Source organism: Dipodomys spectabilis, unplaced genomic scaffold (assembly GCF_019054845.1).
Source record: "Dipodomys spectabilis isolate Male_0828 unplaced genomic scaffold, ASM1905484v1 ptg000319l, whole genome shotgun sequence".
NCBI classification, from domain to species: Eukaryota; Metazoa; Chordata; class Mammalia; order Rodentia; family Heteromyidae; genus Dipodomys; species Dipodomys spectabilis.
In genome coordinates this window covers 1,128,739-1,148,656 of record NW_024870996.1, presented here as the reverse complement: position 1 = coordinate 1,148,656, position 19,918 = coordinate 1,128,739, and positions in this window count along the sequence as shown.

The following is a 19,918-nucleotide window of genomic DNA, read 5'->3' as shown; positions in this document are numbered from 1 at the left end:
CACGATATCATTTACCCTTCAAAATTCTTAAATTTCTGAGAACAGTTATGTACAGATACGTTATGATATACCTCAGTGTTATATGCACAGGTTTTTCAAACATTTATATATGTTACACAGCATAAAATGTTTCCTAAAAACTATATTAAGATATTTATAATACCAAGCAAGTACTTCATACCTTTCTGCATAAATTTCATTAATGAGAAAAGTATTCTGCACTGCACTCACCCTGTTTCTGGGGCAGAAATGGAAAAATCCAGTTATTGTTTTTTTGTGCTGGGAATATTTGTAGGGAAGAGAATAATTAATTCACTATCACAAAAAAAACCTTTAAAAAGAATGATATAAAGCACTTCTATGAAAGTATACACACTATGATCCTAGTTCACATGAGTTACAGATGAAAAGAACACCAGTGGCACCCTTCTATTGAAGCGTAGCAGAATTCCAGTGAATTTTATGAAGAAAATCATGTTACCCAGAACTGGAATCTTCTCTTCTGTGTTTAGCACAGAAAGGAGCATTTCATTTGACATCGGCTGCCTTGCTGATAAATAACCTGAGATCATGAAAGGGAAAATGATTATATAAGTGCAACAATAATTAAAACCACACATAAAGGAGACAGTGGAAGTGACCACTGCAAATAGCATGTCTATTAGTTTTTTGTTTGTTTGTTGTTGTTGTTTATTTTGGATTGTTTTATTGGGAAAATAACAAAAAGAGGAGTTACAACTACATGGGCAAGGTAATGCGTACATTTCTTATCAAGCATTGTTGCCTCCTCCTTTGTTTCCCCTTCCCATCCTTCCCATCTCGATCCCCTTCTGCCCCCTGTCTACTCCCTGCGGGAAAATTCTAAAATTCATTTTTCAACATAAATTCTTGTACATCTCATTGCTGCAATGGGTCCACCTGCATCCCTATTTAAACAATTTGTTTTGACCCTTCCCCTCCCCAAATTATACCTACACCAAATACAGTGAAAACAGGGGTTATACTACTGGGGAGGGAAATACAAAGCAACAAAGTAATCACCTTATACATATGTTAGAAACAATAGCAAGAAAAAAAAATTGAGTCCTTATCTTGGGATTCATTTCGCCTAAATCATGTTATCTGACCGTTTCTTCTTGTGTCAAACATATACTAGTTATTGCAAATAAGGGAATCCATGGAACCTATGTTTTTTTGGGCCTGGCTTACTTCAATTAATATATTTTTTCCCTATTCTCTCAATTTCCTAACTAATGGGGAATGTCCTTCTTTCTGATGGAGGCATAAAATTCCATTGTGTATATATACCACATTTTCGTAATCCTTTCATCTACTAGTATCATATCTTAGCTATGGTAAATAATGCTGCAATAAACATAGTTGTGCTGGAAGCTTTAGTATGATCTTGTTTGTGATCATTCGGGTAAATGCCCAAAAATGGCATTGCTGAGTCATAGGACAGCTATATATGGAGTCTTTTGAGTAACCTCTATACTACTTTCCAAAGTGATTGAACAAGTTTACACTACAACCAACAATGCAGTAGGGTTCCCTTCTGTCCATATGCTCGGAATTTTATTTACTTCTTCAGGATTTGAAAGTTTTCATCATCGAGGACCCTCACTTCTTTTGTTATCTCCTAGGTATTTTCTTGTCACTCATTTATTTTTTGGGGGGGAGGGGTCCGGTTGTGGGGCCTAAACTCAGGGCCTGGGCACTGTCCCTCAGCTCTTCAGCTCGTGTTCTACCACTTGAGCCACAGCACCACTTCTGGCTTTTTTTTTTTTTTTGCTTATGTGGTGCTGAGGAATCGAACCCAGGGCCTCAGGCATGCAAGGCAAGCGCTCTACCAGAGTCACCTTCCCAGCCCCATTGTCACTCATTTTCATCTAGACATCAAATACTCTTTCTTTGTAAGTTGTTCTGCTTAGATATCAGCATTCTTTCTATGGTCCATGCTGCAATAAATCAATCTTTAAGTATTATTTTCTTCACTTCTTGTTTCCTTATTTGATAGTGATAGCTAGGAAAAATTTGAAAATTATTTCTTTGGGAAGGAAACAAGCTGTATTTTTTGGATTTCAGACAATGCTTTTGCTCTTGAATGGTACCTACTGAAAAATGATGCAAACACAAAACAAATATACATATTTCTAGTGAAAATTTTCTACTCCAAATTAATTTAGGTTATGTTTGAATTCTGTTTCTACATAAAACTTTCATGTACATTTTTGGTAACCATTCTGAAATGAAGTTGACAACATTCTACTCAGGGATAGTCATTGTATGAGAATGACAGTGTTTATTTTTTATGAGAGTGTAAAGTTGTATGTTTATGTTTATTAGAAGGTAATTTCAAAACAAAGCATTTTTAGAAATTTTTCTATTTCTGACACATATTCTTCTTTGCCTGCCTTGTAGATATGCTTTATCTTTGTATATTTCTTCTTAATTAAAATCTTAAATTCATACTGATTCCAAGTAAGGGTAAAACAGGCTAAGAATTCTCAAAGCATGTATCAGCAAATGTTAAATATAAAGAGCAGGAAAAAGAAAGTCTCACGCAAGGATATTTTTATGAATGTATCTTATTTTTTGGTTAACAAATATTAATGTTGTTATAAAATGCAAAAGTAAACAGAATATATAAAGACATGTCAGTAAAATGTGTGGGTTTATGTATATTCATATAAGCTTATGCATTGATGTTTCATTTAATCATAATTGTATAAATTACTTACAAATATCCTGGAACATAAATAATAATTCCATAATTTTTAAGTAAAGCCTCTGTTAACAGATTTATGTCAATTAGGTATTACTAAAAATATGACTTAATTATTCAACCTTTTAAAAGTGGGAGTAAAGTGTGTATTGACATATAGAAGGTGTTGTATATGTCACAGTTCTAGTATTACATACATTACCTGTCATTATTTTTCATAAATACTAAACAATTTTATATCAAAATCTCCTACCAAAGCTTTTTTTGTTTATACTGAGGAAACTTTGAGAGTATAGAGAATTAAATATGGATATTGGAAGTATTAATTATTCAGTGGCAGATTCCTTCATTAAATATCTGCTTTCACTATATTTGATGTCGGTATAATTTGTGGAGGAGATGGGAAAAATAAGTCATTTAAGAATATAGGTGGACCTGTTGCAACTATGTGAAGTATAAGTTGTCATGTCGAAAACCAACTTTACAACTTTGGTGCAGGAGGGTAGAGGGGAATTGGGTAGGGGGCAGCGGGGGGGCTGGGAAGGGATGTGAAGGGTAAACAAAGGAGGAGGCTATAATGCTTGATGAGAAATGTACTCATTATCTTGCCCATGTAAGTGTAACCCCTTTGTAGAGTATGTTCACAAAAAATAAAAATTAAAATAAAATAATAAAAAAAATCTAGTGTATATGAACAAAGAAATGGTAATAAAAGTATTTGGCGTTACATTAATAAGGACATGATATTGTGGGTTTCCAAATCTGGCTGTTTGCAATTACTGTTATATGAACTGAAGCATTTCAATATTGTTATGCGTGTGGATTGAGATGTTTTAACAAGTCTGACATGAAAGAGAAGAATTACAAGCCTTTTTAGCCTTTAAATGGAGAATCTGGCAACATTTCTGAGCAATCCAAATAACATGGACACCTGGGTACTGATAAAAGAAGGGGTGGTATGGTAGTGCTTGATATCTCTTGAAATTAATCAAACACAAAAGCAAAGCAGGGTCCCTCTCTGCAGTACATAGAAATGATTCCCATCAGAAAGCTCCTCAGAAGCGATGATCAGATAGTCTAACTCTCTATTTTGGGTGTATTCATTATTCTTTTGAGCTCAGATAAGAATCAGGATCTCAGTAATTTCAGTCCAACATGCGCTTCCGTCTAGTGAGTCGATGTATAACACAATATCCAACTCCTTCTTCTTATGATGAAATGATCTGAAGTTCATTTCAACTGTACTAAAATTCAGTACATTTTTACATTAGATGGAAATTTCCCTGTTATTGACCAGAGTGCAATCTGATCCTCATTCTCATTCTTTCTCCTAAGCCAGTTGTGTTTCCTCTGTCTTCTTATTGTGTTCGTAGGCTACTACAAACAAGTTACTTTTGTTAATAATATTTTCCAAACTAGTAAGAGAGATAAATTTAGAAACAATGTTTGAAAGAATTAAGCACATTGTACAGACGGAGTAGAATTCCACTGGTTTTCTTAATAAAATTTTCCTACTGATAGTGACATTTAGAAATGATTAAGGCACAATGTATATGTTGGAAAAATATAACGTGATATGACAGTGTGACTCATGAAGAAACAGGAAACAATCATTGAAGTTCATTCTAGTAAGTGACATTGATATATTTATGCAATTGGAGTTAGTAGGAAGAATATTCAGACAAAAGGTACACACAGGCTGGGTAACAGGGAAAGTGATTTAATGCAAATTTTCCTTTGTGGCAATACGAGAGTGGGAATGGTTGGCAACAATATGAATCACTGTAACAAAATGAATACTGAAAAATCACTCTTTTCTGAGGTAAAAACCCATAAACAGAAAATCAAGAATGTATCTATTTCTCAATGATTGTACTGGCTTTCAGTTCCTTAAATAGATATTTTATGCCTGGACAAAAGTCTAGCACAGAGTCTGAAAATGTAGTCATTGATAATTGCTCTACCCAACATAAACAGGCTTCCCTTTCCTGTCATGAACACTTAGGAAAAAAATGTATAAATATACGAGAAAGTATCTGTTTCTTAGTTTATGATGGTTACTGCCCGGAAGATCAGAAATACTCAATCTCTTTACATTCTCACATCTTTCCACTTTAATATGCCTTGTGAGAAGTTTCTCATTATATTGATTCCTTGAGACATATATAGTCTGTACACAATCCAACATGAATAGAAATGCTTTGGCTTCCATGTAGATTTGCAGTATTTCATTAAGTATTAAGAATGTATCTGGTACAGAATTGTCATTTTCAAAAGTTTCTGCAAGATTTCAGCCAGTAGCTTATATTAGTCAATAGGAAAAATAACGCTGTCTAAATATGTACATCACCAGAAACGACCTGTTTTCAAAAGTACCATACTGGATGATCATCTTATCAACTCACATATGTAACCTATTTCCTAAATACAATTTTCCATCTTCCTTTCACAATGTAGATCTTAATCAAATATGCCTAAACAACCAGTCCAATTAGCAGCAAGAATGCTTTAATGTATCATTATTCATGTGTATTTTAAAACTAAATTGTAGTTTTAGAAATAAAATTATTCATTACACCAGTTTATATGAACAATGCAAGACTTTATGTGTCACACAAGTAATAATTATTGCACTCATTTGTAAAACTGATTTTTAAAATTGCTAAGACCGTGGATAGGATTTGTTTATGTGCAGAAAGTAGAGATCTTAGTGTTTATCCTAAATATAAAATAGAAAATTGTAATTTAATTTTCACTCAAGTAAGAAAAATGGTCAAAATCATTATAATAAAATTATCTTCAAAAAGCATTTAAATAATGCCACAAGGAGATGTACAAGACACTATATCGAAAAACAAACTTTACAGTTTAGGTGGAAGTGGGGAGAGTAGTGTAGGTGTGGAGATGGAAGGGATGGGAAGGGGAAAACAAAGGAGGAGGCAACAATGCTTGATAAGAAATGTACTCATTACCTTGCTCATGTAATTTTTATCTCTCTGTACAGTATTTTCAAAATAAAAATTATTTTAAAAAAGAAATCCAACATTTCATTGATCTCAAGGAAAAGTATATTGGATATTTGTGCTTCCATTGCTCTTTCAAAGAGTTAGCTATAGAATAATCCTTGACTCACTTTCTTCTGCATATTTCATGCTTTTTGCTTGTTGGCTTATTTTGTTAATATTCAATAAGGAATTGCCATCTTTTTTTCATCCCTGTATTGCAGAAATATCAAAGCTTTGGCCATGTTGACTTTCACCTAAAATTAAGCATAATAAATTATCATTGAAAGAGAATTTGAGCTATCTAAAAAGATCCTTAAGTTTGAATTCATGCCTTTTATAGTGTTGAATTAATTATCTCATACTATAATGCATTAGTAAAACTCTTTTCATGTCCATTTAGTCAATTCGTTTTGAACCAAACTGATTTGAACAAAGTTTCAGGGCTTCAATTTTAATCATCACCAAAAGACAGGAAAAAAAGGATATCAAAATACATAAAAAAATGATCTTGCAATCTTCACCTAACTTAAATGATGGTTGTAATTGTACAGATAGTAATTTTATGTGAGGTAAATATGACTGGAAAACATATAATAAATGTATTTCTTGAGGAAGGATTTAACTCTTCTTAGTGAATGAGTGAATTGCGTTTAAAATCCTGTTTTGTCTTTTGTGTTCATATTTATTTGGATTGCCACCATCAAGAGAATACTTATCATTTGTTTTCAATAATTAGTACATGTTTAAGGTAACAGATGAACATGTATATACGTATATATAACTATCAAATATGATGATAAGCAAAATTGACGCAAAGATATTAAACCTTTTTTTTTTTTTTGCTCTTCTTGCTTATATTGTACTATGTGAGTTTTTGTTTCTATTTATTTTCTTCTTCTATTGTAGATCCTTGTTTTCACTGTACTTGATTTTTATACCTAACAAGGATATCCATAAGGATTGGTGTAGAAAACAGAATTTTAAAACTGGCACTTGGGTAATTTGTCTAAAATTATTTTATGAACTCTTTGTCTTGTATATCAAAAAGGTAACCAATTCCAAAATTAGAATTAGAAGAATTATTAATAGATACTGTCATTCTCATCATGTTCAAAATGAGTTCTGTATGTGATAAATAATACTCAACTTTCCATCAGTTCTATGATTTAGGTCTATCCTTTGTAAAATTTTAATTTTATTTTCAAGGTGAGATCCAGAGGGGATATCATTATATCAATAAGAGACTGAGTAAAATTCCTGTGATGCATGTTATCACCTTTCTCATTGTTCTTTCTCTTTCCATCTCCAATATACCACCACCCAAGTTGTAAAAATCGTATCCAACATATTGTATTTTGTGCATTGCTGCCACATATGCTGTTAACATATTGTTGTAACAATTGTGATTGCATAAGTTCTATGGTTTAGGTCTACCTTTTCAAAGTTAGCATTATGGTGAACAAACAAGCTTCCCAAAGATTTATAACACTTTTCTAATACATCTCATTCATAAACCTGAGTGTACCAGAGTGTGAAAAATGTCAGAATGTGATATAAAACTAAAATAGAACATTACTAAATTTGGAAGTACTTTATTCATGATTTTATATTACTACTCTACTCCTTTACACATTTCTCAAACTTTTGCATATCCAAGTGTGAAGAGGTAGGTATACTTTTGATGAGAAGACTGACATGAATTGACTGAAGATTTATACAACATATGCAAAATTTTGAAGTGATAGAATAATCTTCAATATACTTACAAAATATATGTCATGCATGTCGCTCCTCTACGTTTAATCAGAGAAAAGCTTTTTCTTTGGGATGTGTGAAAACATGCAAATGATTGTAGAATATTTACAGTCATAATATTAAGTGATAAAGGAAAGATATACAATGATAGAAAAATAGCTATATTACTATAAATATATGAATGTACCTGTCCATGTGAATATAGCAATTGAACAGGGTAATATGAGGATTTTCTAAAGACTGACTTTTGAAAAGGAACATCAATACTTGCAAACTCTGCAGATGCTAGAGAACATAGTGGTTATCTTAGTGCATTAGAGGAAGAGAGTAGTGTAGGCAGGAGTTAGATAAAAATATGTTTTCTTATAAATAATATTACAAGGTGCCATACTTCGCATATGTATGTTTGAGTTATTCCTATTACAATAATAGGAACATCCATGCTTTCCTAATTAATGTAAGAAAAATTCTGTTTTTGAAACCGAGGAGGAATAGGTTGAAAAAATTGCACCTTGTTCAACCAAATGCTACAAAAAAATACACTAAAAAGAATTGCACAAAAAAATTGACATGGATATAGAAAGGTTAAGCATACATATATTAACAGAGTTCATCACAAAGAATTAAACAATTGTTTAACAATATTTGACCCAAAATGGAAAGTGTCAATTTGACTTTCATATTTTCACAGGTGTTCTTAACACAAATATCTAGACTATTTTTATTCTCCCCTCCAAGTCGAATTATAATTTAAACAGCCAATTATCTTTGGTAGAGGTTATGATATTTGAATTATCATTGAATCACTATAAATACTGTGCCTAAGATAATAATTGGGAAATATAATTTGCCAAGCAACTGACTTTGGAAATTATTTCTGTAGGAAATTTAGAGAGAAAATGGAAGATATTTCTCATTCAGAAACTGTAGTTGTGACTAACATTAACCAACTGGTAGAAGTTTGGTAAAGTTTCCTAAGTAAGTTAATCTTCATCTGAAAGGAAACTAGGCTGGGGAATTTATATCCACTAACACAGTGTTCTTTTCATGTGAAAGCATATAACACGTCCACCTGAAAACAAAATATGTGAGTAAAATTAGATCTTATAGAATGTCATCACTTTATTCCATGCAAAAATTAAGGAAATAATTCAAAAAAAATGATACAGGTAAAGAAAAATTTTCACTAATTTTTGAATCGTTTGTTAACACATTATTTTGGGAAATGTTTCTCAAATTGTGTTGATTCATGAAATATGTTTCCTCATTCAGAATTGTTAATGACTATTTGATTACTGATGACTTAGCAGTTTTCTCCAATTATGTTATTGTAAATCCTTCATGATTACCAAAAGTAATTGATTCTTTTCTTCCTTAGTGGATTCTGTAAGTGAAATTGCCATTTTCCACTTTATTTCCTATATGATTCTAAGTAAATAGGCTGCTTTATGGATTTGTCTTCAGAAATTCTTCATGTGTGGTACCACTGATTGTTGCAGAAGATTTTTACATTTCTGTTTTTTTTTTCACAAATCAAGGGTATTGCTATATCTCCTCTTGGTCCATGTTTAGAAACAACGTTGACATGAAGAAAATAGAAATCCTATATGAAGACATAGTACCTATGTATAACTACAAATCTTATTTGAAGTCCTGATAAACATAAGAAGATTTCCCAGAATTTCTTCTATATGCAATTTGACCTTAAAAGTTACAATTTTTTGTGTAGTTAATCCAGTGCTATTAATTGTTGCATATGAAGGAAACACAGCCAAGTTAACAAAAAGGTTACGATGAATATTAAAACCACCTATTTAATACACATTTATTTCAATATATACATTTATATTATATTTTATTAATTTTGTAGAACATTTCCACATTATGGATCACAACTCAAAATTATGCCTGAAAATTATCAGGAAACTACTGAAAGTTCACCCATTGGATAATATTTTATTCCAAAATACATGTAGATATTAACTTGTTTGCTATAAATAATTCCTATGAAATATTGCTAAAGAGTTGTCTGAAAATCGATGTAGAAATTTAGACATTTTCACAATAAAAAAATTAAAAAAATTAAAAAAAAAGAAATTTAGACATTTTTGCTAAAATTCCATGGTAGAGTATAGTGTCCTGGCATTTCAGTGAAACATAGAAAATGGGATGTGAGAATGAACTTCTAGGGTGACAACAGCTGATACTCAGAAAAGCTCTGAATACAAGTAATGTTTAGTCCCAAGAGTAAAATGAATAACATATATGGATATACATGGTATGATAACTGGTGTAGGTGCATTAAGGTGACTGCTGAAAATAAGAAGTCTCACCAAAACAGCAGGAACCCCTTCCATGAACTTCAGTGTTTCATCACCAAAGAAACTTATGTGAAGTGAATGGCTCCTTCTGGCACAAAAACAGAAGTGAAGTTTTCATTTCTGAATGCTATGATTTTCACCATAGGATTCACTAGAATTTGGCTAGGTTTCAGGTTTCAGTAGAAGTGTGATGCTGGTGTCTTCTTAACTTCTTAACTACCTATATACAAATGCTTTTATGTCACTCTTGTTTCAATGGTCTGTTTGTTCTACAGAAGTAGTTATCTTGTTCCCTAAAAATATTCACAGCAAAACATGATAACTAGACTGTTATACTTCACCCAATGAAACAAACTGATTGGAGCACAGTTTACTTTTCTCATTAATGAAATTTTCCCAATAAGGAGTGAAGTAATTACTTGCAAATATAAATATCTTAAAAATCATATTTTTATTGTGGAATTCATTCACACCAGGTAAGGGCTAAAAATAGTATGTAAAAGTCGTGTCTTAGAATATGAGATGGAGATAAATTATGTCAGACCGATCCATATAAAATTCTTAGAAGAAGCAATCCAACAATTCATATGAAACAGTAAAAGACCCCAATGGCAAAAACTATCCTTAACAGAAAGAACATTGCTGGAGGAATATCAATGCCAAATTTCAATTTCCACTACACAGATATAGTTTTCAAACCTGTTTGTTCCTGGCAGAAGAACAGACCTGAGGATCGATGGAATATAACTGAAAACCCAGAAATGAACCCACAGAAGTATAGCCAACTAATCTTCAACAGGAAGCTAAAAAATAGAATGGAAGAATGACAGCCTCTTCAGTAAAAATACTGCCAAATTTGGTTAATTGCTCTCCTCCTCCACACACATATACATGCAGCAATATCAGGTGCAGGAGTCAAAGCAGGAAGGGATAGGAGAAACCCTACGTCTACTTGGCACAGACTAAAATTTTCTTAAAAGAGACCCAGAAACACAATAAATCAATGAAAGGTTGGACAAATAGGATTGTATGAAACTGTAGAGCTTCTGCATGGCAAAGGTCATAGCTAGCAAGATCAATACAAAGCCCATGAATTGGGAGAAGATCTTCACTAGGCATCCATTGGACGTGTCTCATATCTAAAATATACTTAGAAGTCTAAAAACTTAACTCCCCAACAACCAATCCACAAAGAAACAACTGACTGATAAACAAGTAGTCTAAAGGCTTAAAGAAAACTTCTCTGAAGAGGAAATATGAATGGCCAACAACACATGAAGAAATGCACAACCTCCCTAGCCATAAAAGAAATGCACATCAAAACATTGAGATAACACCTCACCCCATTTAGAATGGCTATAATCAAGAACTTCAGTAAAAAGAGATGCTGGAGGAATATAGCCAGAAGATGGGAATGTAAACTTGTTCATCCATTTTGGAAAGCAGTATGGAGGTTCCTGAAAACACTCCACAAAGAGTTCCCCTATGACTCAACAATCAGACTTTTTGGCATTTACCCAAATGATCACAAACAAGGCCATACTAAAACTACCAACACAACTATCTTTAGTGTAGCATTATTTCCTAAAGCTAATATATTGTTCTCCTCAGGTTCCCCTCAGTAGATGAATGGATCAAGAAAACGTGGAATACACACACACACACACACACACACACACACACACACACACACACACACACACACACACACACACAAAGTCGAATTGTTGCCTCCATCAGAAAGAATGACATCACCCCATTGGTTAGGAAATGGAAAAACTTGGAAAAATTATATTAAGTGAAGTAAGCTAGACCTTATATGCAATATCTAGTAAAAGTGTAGGGCAAGCAGAGAATGTGAAAAGCTATGTACATATGACCATATAAGATAATATTAAGCGAAATGAACCCCAAGATAGGGATACAATTTTTTTCTTTCTTGATATTGTTTCTAACATATTTATAATGTTATTTAACATCATTAACGTGATTTTTTGTTTCTTTGTATGTTCCTACCCCATGATATAACCGGTTTTCACTGTATTTGAGGTTGGTGCCCTGAATCTTGTATATACACTTCTCTAATTCGGGGAGAGAAAGGGAAAAAACAATATTCTTAAAAAGGAAACAGGTTGACCTATTGTAACATTGAGATATACAAAACACTATGTTGAAAATAAACTTTACAACTTCAGCAGTGTGGGGGAGGTAGTTTTGGAGGTGGGAGAGAACGGGGGAAAAATGAGGCAAAAATCCTCAGTAGGAAATGTACTAATTGCCTTGCTCGTGTAACTGTAACCACACTATGAAGTATTTTTAAAATAAAATACGAAAATAATAAAATCTTTTATCAGATAATAAAGGTATTAATGGTAAAGGAAAATCATAATAATTTCTGATATATAACTAAGCCCTTTTTCCCTCCTCAGGAATATTATTAAAGCTACAACTAAGTATGTCTAGTTACAAAGAGCAAGACACTGGGAAGTACTCCATATAGGTTTTTATAATATAGTAAACCAAAGAAAAGTGGATATGAACAGGGAGTAATTCCTTTTATATTCCCAGGTCTAGAAAATGTTGCCTATATTTTGTAGAGCTTCTCTTGATAGTGACGTAAGGAAGTCAGGTCTGGCCAGTGCCATATTGGCCACATGGTGGATTATAGGGTCTGGCATATTGTCTTCCTGTTGGGGGAAAGGAACATCCCAGTCACCTGCCTCCCAGGTAATGGGCATGCCTGGACCCCTAGAGGCAGACCAGGCATTTGGATGATACGTTACTGAATCTATCAGTCTTATGGCTGAGACTGGGAATTTCCTGGAATTCTGTCCCCTGCGCTGACCTTTTTAGGCCCGCTCCAGCCTAGCCGCTGGAGGTCATGTGTATGTCTGTAATAGTGTCCTGTATTCTGTTTCCTGCCTTGTCTCCAGTCATCATGACGTCCAAATTCAGCTTTCCATTGGGCTGTGTTGGCTGTTGGTATTGTTTTTGTTATTTCTTTCTTCTTTAGCATGTTTCCTAGTGGTGTTATATGTATTTGCATGTCACATACCTTTGTAAAACTGACGGCCTGCAGCCTGTTAGCTATATAATAAAAGCTCCAATATTCTATATTTCAAAATATTGCTTCTGGAATGATTCATCTTACAACAAAAACATATAACAGAAGGAAAAAAATTCACAATGATATCTCTAATTGTCTGAAATTTTCTGCGAAAAGTTTAGTGATGAGTAATAGCCAGTGGATGTAATGTCCTTTCAGTATTTCCGTTTTGCAACTGGCATATTCTAGTACGTACCAGATAGGATGTCTACAGGTCACTGGACTTGAATTCAGCGCTATATATATTGTCTTTTTGTTCAAGGTCACACTTGACTATTTTGTGCCACTGTGACGATTCCGGTGTTTTGTGTTTAATTAGAGATAAAATTCTCATATGCTTTTCTTCTCCTGATGGCTTTTACCAACCATACAAAATTCCCAGCGTCCTGAGTAACCTAGGTTTGGAGATTTGAGCTACCACCCTTCAACTAGGGAATGTTATGCAAGAATATTTTAATGAAGTTTCTTAAATAAACAAAATGGAATCTTTGGGAATATTGATGCTCAAATATGGTCTTTGAACTCTGTTTTCAATGGTACCAAACTTCCTGATACAAATATGCAGTGATTTTGAAAGAAAAAAGAAAAAAATATAAATATCATGTTTTCAAAAGTATGACATGATTATCAATAATTATTAAATTTAATGCTTTTCTTCCTATCAGTTTTCTAAATAATTTTATTGCTCATCAAAATTTATATCAGTTTAGAATAGTGATAGGAAGAGAAGCATTCTCCTGCTATTGTATATAGGAAGAAAGCAGCAATTTTGGTACAATACCATGAAAAGCTCATTGGAATGTGGAAATAGTAGGATCATATTTGTTCTTGATAGAATAATCTGGAAACATCAAGAGCCAAACTACATAAACAGTGTTTATTCAGGCAAATTTTGCTATTTAATAAAGAAAATTACATTCCATAAAGAAAACAGGATTCCTTCCATAAGAAAGAAGAAACCATCTCATTAGTTGGGTTTTTACAAACAAATGTCTTTTACAAAAACTCCCTTGAGATGTGTCTTTCTAATTATCATGGGGCAAAGAATGCTCATTTTCAGTTCATGACTCAGGAATCTCAAATTAACTTGTGATTCTGAAATAATGACATAGCCTACCCAACATTTTGAACATCCTGTTACTTTTCTTTATATACTAAATTTTATGACAACTATTAGTATTAAGAGACAGGAGTTTGATGGAATATTCTGTATTTTGTACAATTCTATAAATGGAGAGTATATCTTTCTTCTGATTATTCCTGCTTCTGCTATATAACACTACTTTCTTCTCTTCCATTTTTGTTTAGTAATAAAATTAGAAGAAATTGTTCACTGTGTTAGTAGCATTTCTTAGAGCAAGAAATATAAAATGAGTTTCAACATTATAAGTTCCACACAAAAAAACGGTGGGTGGCAATAGAGAATTAGTAAACTGGTCTCTTTATGAAAAGTGCCAAATGACAGTAACAAAATTGGAATGGGCCTAAAATCTTATATACTTTTGATGGTATTTGAGTTTGTGAAATTCTCTAATGTGGGTGGAAAAGAAAGGGAAAAATGTACAAACTGTGTCTTCAATCTAGCAGAATATAAATAACACCAGCAGGGTAGAAAAATTGTCAAATATATAACATTGCTTAAATATATCATATTGCACATATTTTATTTTTCTTGCCAAGTGTAAACCTAATTATTGGAGAGTATATTCCTTGTATTTAAGAAATATATTTACAGGCATTTGCTTTCATTAACTATATATCTTTTTATTGCTCATTATAATTTATATCATTGAATTATATACTGGAGAGAGTAATGGTCAATATTTTTTTCATTGAAAGCATGTCAACATTTTTTACGGTAATGAAAGCAGAAGATCATTATCTGAGAGGTCTATTCCAAAGTCATAGTGAAATCTAATATTAACCAAAAATGGACTCATTGATTTCACACAATGATTGATACACAATGATTGATACAAAAGATATAGAGAATTCCTTGTACACTTTGCTGAAAGCATATAAGTAATGGAAACATATCGAGTCTACAATCTTGTGAGTATAATGTGTAAGTACTTGAGAAAGTTTAGAGAGTTACCAAATTTAAAATTATCGATAACATCGAAATCCTACTGCAACTGTATACTTATAATTAGGACAAGCTGTCACTTTGATGCCACCCTTCAAGCTAGCTTTATTTCTGCCCAGAGTTTGGTGACGAATTGCAAGGAATTATGTATATAAATCTTTCTTCACAAAATTTTCAATTGAAACATTGAGGGTAATTTGAGCTCATTGAAGTCTAATTGGTAACAATCGAACTCAATTTCAATTTGCAGAAACCTTCATGGTAATTTGTCATGGAAATAACTGGACCCTTTACAGAGTAGTATAAATGCCTGTGCTCAAGTAAGACAGTGTTCTCCACAGGGAATTTTAGAACCAAAAAATTTTGAAATTCTACATTGTGATTTCGGAAAAAGCAAATTTAGGAAATTTAATTTTTATACCCATTGGACCATAGCTGGACCTTTCAGTCATGGCAAAAGAAAAAATACAATGCTTTGACAGCAACAGCTCTGCTTTAGAAGGTTAGCCTACAATATGTAAGAGCAAAATGTGATAAGGTTTACTGACAAGTCATTAATTGGAAACTTAGAAGGATATTTTTATAACTACACAAATTCTCGGGTCTATCCTCAACACATATTAATCCCTTGAACAGGCAGGGAGAAATGCCTCCTCCAATAAGTCATGACCCTCAAAATTGTTACTCTTCACTACATTAATATTTGGATGGAAACTCAGTTTCTCTGAAGACCCATCTAAAGCTCTCTTTCAGTTCATGAAATTAGAACACTCTGCCCTACTTCTGCTATGGCATCTGAAACCTCGCTTCCATCCTAAAAGAGGAAGACAAGGTCCTACTTGACATTAGTAGTATTTTCATTCTGGAAGTCATTAGCACAGTGTCATGAATCAATGGACAATTAACATAGATAGATTTTTTCACCTTTCCAAGTGAATTGTGAAGTAATTACAATGCTAGTGCTTTCATCCATCAGGCTATCCATCACTCTATTTATACTGCCATAAATTTCTAGTATTTAAATACATGCAAGGAGTACTGCTACCTACATATTGCAGCTTATCCCAGTAATGAGTAAATAAATTTTAATTATAATCTAGCAGAATACTACAAGGATACCCCAGCACTAAACTCAACCCTTTAGGAGAATTGTGCACTGAACATGGAAAGTAAGTTTTGCATAATTATATCTTTCCAAATGGGAACATCAGTTACCAAATATTTTGCCATAAATTTTATTTCTGTTGCGCTACAGAATTTCATATATGGATTACGTCTGCATCATTCTGGGATAGTTTTTTTTTTTTTTTTTGTCAGTTGTGGGGCCTGAACTGTGGGCCTGGGTGCTATCCTTCAGCTCCTCAGCTCAAGGCTAGTGTTCTACCACTTGAGCCAAGCAACACTTCTGGCTTTTTCTGCTATGTGGTGCTGAAGAATGGAACCGAGGGACTCATGGATGCAAGGCAAGCACTTTACCACTGAGTCACCTTCCCAGCCCTGTGGAATAGTTTTGTGCATAAGCAATCATACATTTCAATGCTCAACATTCATGAATGTAATGTAAATTATGGCAAAGAATTATTCCGAACAAAACTATAAAATACTTGGTCAATGATAACTAAATTAATCAGTTTCTACATTTGGTATAGTAAACTACATACACAGAGTTGATATTCCCCTTTCTTCATTTAGAATGTGCTTTAATTAATACTTCTCACTTTATGTCACATACAGTACTCTCACCTAAAATCACTGTTTTTTGACATTTCAAACCATCTACTACCAATTCTTTGTAAATACTATTTCTATTACAAAACTCAAGATCTGAAATATCTTAGGTCAAGCATTGACATGTAAAATTGTATCAGCCAAAATTAGTATATGAAGAAAGTAAACACGAAAATCGACTAATTCTCATATAATTATAATTCATCTTGTTTTTCAGTTGGTATAATAAAATCACACTATCAACAAAATTTGCTCATAGATCATTATCCAGTAGTTTTCTGGGGATTACAATAATATGTTTAAGAAAAATTATATTGAGAAGTGTTAAATTATTGCACATAGAGGAATTGTGAAGCATTTCCTGGTTATTTATATATATATACATACATATATATAATGCTTTCTTCATTTCACCTAGTACTTAAGCAAATTTAGCCAAAAATTTGGAAGAGGAAATCAAAACACCTTGGCAGGAATGGGATACAAGTAATTATATTTAAGTTACAATTAAAATATGATAGTCATAAAAACGATAAGGAAGATTGAATAAACAAACAGTTGGTTATGTGAAAAAAATAACAAAATTGATGGACCCTCAGCAAAACTGACTTTAGAGAGAGAGAGGAATGTATGAGAGACAAGGAGAGAGAGACACACACAGAAAACCCAAATAAGTGAAAACAGAAATGTGAAATGAAACCTAAAGACAGAGTCAAGGTTCAGAAGAGGATAGAGGAATTATTGGAAATTCCAGCAAAATAAAGCACAGGATAAGAAGGATTATCAGAGCCAGGTGCCAGTGCCTCACACCTGTAATCCTAGCTACCCAAGAGGCTGAGTTCTGAGGATCACGGTTCAATGCCAGCCCAGGCATGAAAGTCAATGAAACACTTCTCTCCAATAAATCACCAGAAAACTGGAAGTGGCGCTGTAGTTCAACTGGTAGAGCTCTACCCTTGAGCTGAAGAGCAGAGGGACTGTGCTCGGGACCAGAGTTCAAGCACCACGACTGACAAAACAAAACAAAACAAAAATACAAAAAAGGGTTACCAGGTGATTTCTATAATTCATTCAAAGCACGACTAATGATAATACTCCTAAAAAAAAACTAATGAAACAAACAGGGAAAGTTCACTATACACTTGTTGTATGAGTTGAACAAATTGCTTTTAGATAATATAGAATCATCAATGAAAACCTCAAGACATATTTCTTGCATGAACATTGATGCAAAACTTCTGAATGAATTTCTGGATAGCTGACAGGAAGAACTAACAACAACAAAAACAAAGTCTGAGCAAAGTTGAGAAGGGCAAAGTTGGATCAATATGTGGAAGTCAGTCCAGGTAATTCAACACATGAATAGGAAGAAGCACATGAATCACAGAATCAAGTAGTTGTAGCAAAAGCATTCAATAACATCCCACACCTCTTTCTTATGAAAACTTCAAACAAAATAAAAACCCATGGAATATTCCTTAATATAATATAAACTTTTGGCTTCCAGTAATACCTCAATAAAATCCAAAATCTTCCATTTTAAAAACATATTTAAAATTATCTCCAATAAGCATTAATTTCGGTGTCAATGGAACTTTAAGATAAGTAAAATCAAGTTGTCTTCATTCTTATCTGCATTCAGTTGACGGTTGAGCACGCTGTGATAGAGCCAAAGGGATAGACATGCTAAGAAGATTTCAAAAACCTTTCCCCTACATTTTCTTTTTTTTTTTTTTTTTTTAAATTTTATTTTATTTTATTTTATTTTATTTGAAAACATAATGTACAGAGGGGTTACAATTACATGGGCAGGAAAATGCATACATTTCTTACCAAGCATTGCAGCCTCCTCCTTTGTTTACCCTTCACCTCCCTTCCCAGCCTCCCCCCTCCCCCCCACCCAATCATACCTCCCCTCCCTCCCCCCCACCGACATTGTAAAGCTGGTTTTGACATGACATTTTGTACGTCTCATTGTTGCAACAGGTCCACCTGAATCCTTAAATGACTTGTTTGTACCCGTCTCCTCCACATGTTATACTGACATCAAATATAGTGAAAGCGGGGGTTACACTGTGGGGGAGGGACATACAAAGCAGCAAAGAAATAATATTATAAATGCGTTAGAAACACATGCATGAATGAAACAAAAACATTAAAATACATATTTGAGGGTTCGTTTTCCTAACATCACATTCTCTGACTTTTTCCGCTTGACTCATACCTATACTAGATATTGCAAATAAGGGAAACCATGGGACCTATGTTTCTTTGGGCCTGGCTTACTTCACTTAATATAATTTTTTCCAAGCCTTTCCATTTCCTAACAAATGGGGCAATGTCATTCTTTCTGATGGAGGCATAGAATTCCATTGTGTATATATACCACATCTTCTTGATCCATTCATCTACTGAGGGGCATCTGGGTTGGTTCCATATCTTAGCTACGGTAAATAATGCTGCAATAAACATAGTTGTGCTGGTAGCTTTAGTGTGGCCTTGTTTGTGGTCATTTGGGTAAATGCCCAAAAGTGGGATTGCTGGGTCATTGGGGAGCTCTATATGGAGTCTTTTGAGGAACCTCCATACTGCTTTCCAAAGTGGTTGAACAAGTTTACATTCCCACCAACAATGAAGTAAGGTTCCTTTCTGTCCACATCCCCTCCAGCATCTGTTGTTGTTAGAGTTCTTGATTTTTGCTGTTCTAACTGGAGTGAGGTGATATCTCAATGTTGTTTTGATTTGCATTTCTTTTATGGCTAGGGATGTTGAACATTTCTTCATGTGTCTATTGGCCATCCTTCTTTCTTCTTCAGAGAAGCTTCTCTTTAGGTCTTTCGCCCACTTACTTATTGGGCAGTTGTTTCTTTGAGGATTTGTTGTTGGGTGGTTTAATTTTTTGAGTTCCAAGTATATTTTAGATATGAGACCCTTGTCCGTTGTATGGCTAGTAAAGATCTTCTCCCAATCCGTGGGCTTTCTATTGATCTTGCTAGCTATGTCATTTGCCCTGCAGAAGCTCTGCAACCTTATACAATCCCATTTGTCCAACCTTTCTTTGATTTGTTGTGTTTCCGGGTCTCTATTCAGAAAATTTCGGCCTGAGCCGAGGAGACCCAGGGTTTCTCCTATTCCATCCTGTTATGTTTTCAGAGTGTCTGCTTTGAGTTCAAGGTCTTTGATCCATTTGGA